Source organism: Myotis davidii, unplaced genomic scaffold (assembly GCF_000327345.1).
Source record: "Myotis davidii unplaced genomic scaffold, ASM32734v1 scaffold862, whole genome shotgun sequence".
NCBI classification, from domain to species: domain Eukaryota; kingdom Metazoa; phylum Chordata; class Mammalia; order Chiroptera; family Vespertilionidae; genus Myotis; species Myotis davidii.
The window spans coordinates 97690-103387 of NW_006293230.1; positions in this window are offsets into that span (position 1 = coordinate 97690).

The following is a 5698-nucleotide window of genomic DNA, read 5'->3' on the forward strand; positions in this document are numbered from 1 at the left end:
CTCCTATCACTTCTACAAGCTATCGCACAGAGCCGTATCTCTGGCCCAGACCTCCCTCCTCAGTTACAGACCCTCACATCCATTCCTGTCCTCCCCAGTTACCTAAACCAAAAGGGCTCTTCTCTTCCTCTCACCCCTATACAGTTCTCAGGTCCCTGTGCCCAACTTCATTCCCACTGCTGGGGCCTTAGTTTAGGCCCTCCTACATTTCCTTCTGAACTTCTGCTGTAGTCTCCCTACCTTCATTCTTACCCATATCCAATTCTTCCTCCAACAGCTGTCAAGAGTTTTTAAAAGTGCATACCTGGTCATTCCGCAATGCCCAATCTTCTCAAGCTACTTAGTGTGGCACTTGAAGCCTTCTGCATGCCGTCACTTGGAGTGACTTGCTTGACACTAAATGGGCCAAGCTAAAGAATCCCTCTTTGCTACTGCACTCACCAGTCCTCAGCTCTGATGGACCTTTTCCCTCGACTCTCTTACAGATTAATCCTTAATCCCCTCCATGTCCTCTGGGATTCTCTATTTAATTTACTGCTGACTAGCTGGTGTACATGATCACAAATACCTCATTGCTTACCCCTCATAAATAATCCAGCATTCTCCTTATCCCAGCTCTATTTAACCTCCTCTGTATGGGTGTTCCATTACCCAATATCATTCACCCAATCCTCTTAATGACTGAAATCAAAACACATCAATATAAAAGTACATCTTCACTGGAAAGAGATGGTTTGCAATGAGATTCATATTTATCAATACTGAGACTAAGAAAAGGTACAAAACACAGGCAGGAAAGCACCAAGACATATAAAACTAGCACTAAAGTAAATGCTGACACTATGGCTTGAATTTCTGTGCCCCCGCCCTCCCCCCCCAAAAAAAATCCTATGTTAAAACCCTAATCCCGAGAGGTGAAGGCATTAAGAAGGAACCCTGTGGGAGATTCTTAGGACATGAGGATAGAGCCCTCTCAAATGGGATTAGTGTTCTTATAAGAGACCCTACAGAGATCCCTTGGTGCCCTGATCTTGGGCCTCCCAACCTCCAGAACTGTGAGAAATAAATGTCTGTTATTTATAAGGCACCAAATCCACAGTATTTTTTAAATATATTTTTATTGATTTCAGAGAGGAAAGGAGAGGGAGGGATAGAAACATCAATGATGAGAGAATCATTGATCAGCTGCCTCCTACAGGCCCCCTATTGGGGATTGAGCCCGCAACCTGGGCATGTGTCCTTGACCGTAATCAAATCCAGGATCCTTCAGTCCGCTGCGGCCAATGCTCTATCCACTGAGCCAAACCTGCTTGGGCAAATACATGGTATTTTATTATAGCTAAGGACTAAGCTGTTGAAATGCAAATGCAATGAAGAGAATTTAGTAAATTATTATTCTTGTACACAATACTAAAGATGTAACCTAATATGTTATCTCTTGAGACTGAGTGTTGCCCAAGGAACTTAGATTATGATCTATATCCTGCTTTTCCCTAGGCACTGGGCTAGTCCTGGGGACTCAGAGATGGATAAGACAAGGCCCTGTCTCAAGGAGCTTGCAGACTAGGTGAGTTTAGCAGAAAAATAACTAACACATGATAAAAATGGCAGAGGCATGCACAGTGCAGATGAGGGAGGAGGCAGAAGGGATGGAACTGCTTAGAGGACTAAGAAGAGCTTCAGGAAGAATAGTTCCAGCAAAGGGAGTGGTGTTTACCACCCTCAGGCATCCAGAACAGAGGGCACAGGCACAAATAGGTAGGTGGGCAAAAACAAGGGCTCCCCACGGTCTGCCCATCATACTCAGGAGTCCAGACTCAATCCTGAGATGTTAAGGCAAAGAAGTAGCAAACTCAGATATGCATGTTGGACAATCACTCCATTAAATCAGTAGTTGGTAAACTTTTCCATAAAGGACCTGATTGAAAATATTGAGGTTTTGTGGGCCACATTTGATTCTGTCATGTATTTATTTATTTATTCATTTAATCCTCATACCTGAGAATATTTTTTCCATTGCTTTTCAGAAAGAGTGGGGAGGAGGGTGGGAGGGAGGAAGAGTGAGAGAAACATGGATGAGATAGATACATCAATTGGTTGCCTCCTGATTGCGCCTCGACTGGGGCTGGGGACGAATCTGCAACCCAGGTACATGCCCTTGACCAGGAATCAAACCCACGACACTTTGATGTGCGAGCCAACTTTCAAATCACTGAGCCGCACTGGCCAGGGCTGTCATTTATTTTTTTATTTACTTCTTAATATCCCTTTAAAAAAAATTTATATATATATATTTGTATTGATTTTAAAGAGGAAGGGACAGGGAGAGTTAATATCCCTTTAAAAATGTAAAAACCATCCTTAGCTTGCAGGCCATATAAAAACAGACCACAGGCAAAGCAGTTTGACAACCTGTAAGGAATCAGAATTAATTTAAGATGGCGTGATAATGGCATTTTGGTTGTTAAAAATGTCTTTTTTTTTTTTGGTAGACTGAAGCATGGTAGGGTAAAATGGTATTATGTCTATAAATTCTTTTAAAATATTTCAATAAATCAAAAATAAAAAAAGGTGAAAAAAATGCAGCAGAATCCTGACAACTGTTGCATTTGAGCTATGAGTATATGCAGCTCATTGTACTATTCTACCATCCTGCATGTCTAAATTTTTCATAATAAAAAAATTAAGAGATCACTCATACTAGTTGCAATGGGAGAATGGAGTAAGGGGACAGAGAACTGAGTCCTAATGTCTGAGAGGTTATAATCCAATCCTGGGTCATGACCCATGATCTGTGGGCACCTCTGTACTTGTTCATTCATTTCTACCACCAATGCCTAGAGAAGCTCGTGCAGACAGTATGAACCTGCCCTACATTCTTGCCATCCCTGCCCCAGAGTCAGGAGCCACTTCTCAAGAGCCTAGACAACTCACCAGAGAGCAACGATGGCTCCCTCTGGTGTAAACTGCTGCCTATTAACCACTTCCTGCAGCAAGCTACAGGTGCAATGTGCCAGCAGCTAATCTGATTTCCACAGTACCAACCATATTTTCCAGGTCAATCTACCACCAAGTGGCACATCTGGATTCTGTATCTTAGGTAGTGTATTTTGACTTGGAGATGACCAAGCCAGCTCTTCTTTCTTCAGAAAGGAAAGAGAAAACCAGAGGGAATGTGAGTACAAAATGTATACCCCGAAGAGAATACTTAGGAAGTGGGAGAATTGGATAAATAAAACCTGGGACTAAGGAGTGAGTGAGAAGTGATATGCAGAGGGTAAGAGAACAATATAGTTTGTGCTTTAGTTATTACTGCATTTGTAGTTTATGAATATCAGAACAGTAAATGGTTAACATGAGTTGGTTCTATTACTTAAAAGTGGACATAAGGATTCAAGACAAGTTTTCCTCAAAGTAAACCATGAAATAGAACATTCTCATACCTGGTAGTGGAGAAGAAATCTAGTCATTCTTGGGAATAAGTTAAGCAAAGAAGGTTCTGAAAGAGAGGCTGAGAGATTTTAAGAAGCTAAGAGAGCAAAGACTTGACCTGAAGAGAGTCATTTACAGAATTAGTTTATGAGGCTATTGTCAGACTAAACCTCATAAACACAAGTCTAGGAGGGAAAAACTGCTTGGTGTTGTTTTTTAAACACTACATGTGCTATAACAATGATTTGGTATGCTTAACAATCTACCAATAACTGGCTTAAATGATGAAAAACAAAAATCATTTTATGATTGCTTAATCACTTCTTTAAAAACCCTTGATCAGATATGCCATAGTATGTCACTGAATGTGCCATCATGAGGCAACAAAAGTTGGGGGGGAAAAAATGTCCCTGACTAGATCCAAAAAAATTATAGAACATCCAAAACATGGCTAATCCAATTCCACAGCACTACAGCACTGTGGGAGGAAGAAAAAAAAACAAAAAAACCCTGGCCGGTTTGACTCAGTGGTAGAGTGTCCGCATGCAGACTGAAGGGTCTCGGGTTCGATTCTGACCAAGGGCATGTACCTTGGCTGCAGGCACATCCCCAGTAGGGGGTGTGCAGGAGGCTGCTGATGGATATTTCTCTCTCATCAATGTTTCTCTCTATCCCCCTCCCTTCCTCTCTGTAAAAATTCAATAAAATATATTTTAAAAAGAAAAAGCTCTTTGTGTTCTGATGATCTCTTAGATTAAGTGGACGAAGGGGCAGAACTTTTAAGAGCGACCTTCCACCCGTGTGGAAAGAAAGGGTAACTAACTACATGCACGTTTGCAGGTATCTGCACAACGAAATCCTAGAAGGATACATTCAAATAAAGTAAATGTGACTATTTAATGAGGTTGGGCCTAGGAAATGGCTGCACGGGAGGAAACCTTTCCGCCGATAACTTTTTTAAAAATATATCTTACTGATGTTTTACAGAGAGGAATAGTTAGAAACATCGATCAGCTGCATCCTGCACACTCCCTACTGGGGATGTGCCCGCAACCAAGGTACATGCCCTTGACCGGAATCGAACCTGGGACCCTTCAGTCCGCAGACCGACGCTCTATCCACTGAGCAAACCCGGCTAGGGCTCGCCGATAACTTTTTATATTTAAAATATATGAACCATATGGATATACTACATATTTAAACATTTAAAAACACACACACACACACCACAAACCCTTGTGCTTTCAAAAAGAAAACACGCCTACTGGCGGGATAGTCCGAACATCTCAAAGCCGCACCCACAGCCTGGCACCCCTGCACTTTCCCTCCTCGCCGCGGGGTCCCCTTGCCCTTCTCCCACGTCCACTCCTCGTGGGCGGAGCCCGCGCGACAGGCCCCGCCCCTGGGCACCCCTGTCTGCATGCAGGTGGCGCTCCCCCAGGGAGAGGGAAGGGAGCACCTCCCTCAGCTCCACCTGCCCCGAACCAGGAGCCTCTACATCGTGCCTCCATCCAAGGAAAAAGTGTGTGTGTGGGGGGGCGCATCTGACGGCCCCCAGGGGCCCCTCGCAGCCTCGCATTCACGCTCCAGTCCCCCGGCCAGACCTTCCCTTCTCTTTATGAGAATTCATTATTCATTTATAAAAATGGCAATTATATTTAGGTGTTAATTTTTATCCTGCTACATTGCCAAATTCATACACTAAGTCTAGTAGTTTTTTTATGGAGTCTTTGGGGTTGTCTATGTATATTATCATGTCATCTGAGAATAAAGAAAGTTTTGCTTCTTTTCCACGTTGGATGCCTTTTATTTATTCTTCTTGTCTGATCTCTATGGCTAGCACTTCCAGTACTATGTCAAACAGGAGTGGTAAAAGTGGGCATCCCTGTTTTGTTCCTGTTCTTAGGTGAAATAGTTTTAGTTTTTGCCCATTGAGTATGATGTTGGCTGTAGGTTTGTCATATATGGCCTTTATTATATTGAGATATGCTCTCTCTCTCTTCCCACTTTCCTGAGAGTTTCTATCAAAAATGTGCGCTGGGGGGCGCGGAGGAGCCACCGGCTAAGCTTCTCGTTTTCGTGGACGTTACATTCCGCGATGGGGCAGACAATAAATAAGTGGCCGTTTAGAATAAACAGCTAACGACCGTCTGTACCCGGACAGAGAGCTCGGTACAGAGTGAGGCCGCGGCAGCGCCACTCACCCCTCTCCCCCGCGGGAGGGGAGGAGGCGGAGCAGAGCGCCCGGCGGGCGGGGTTGGGGGGG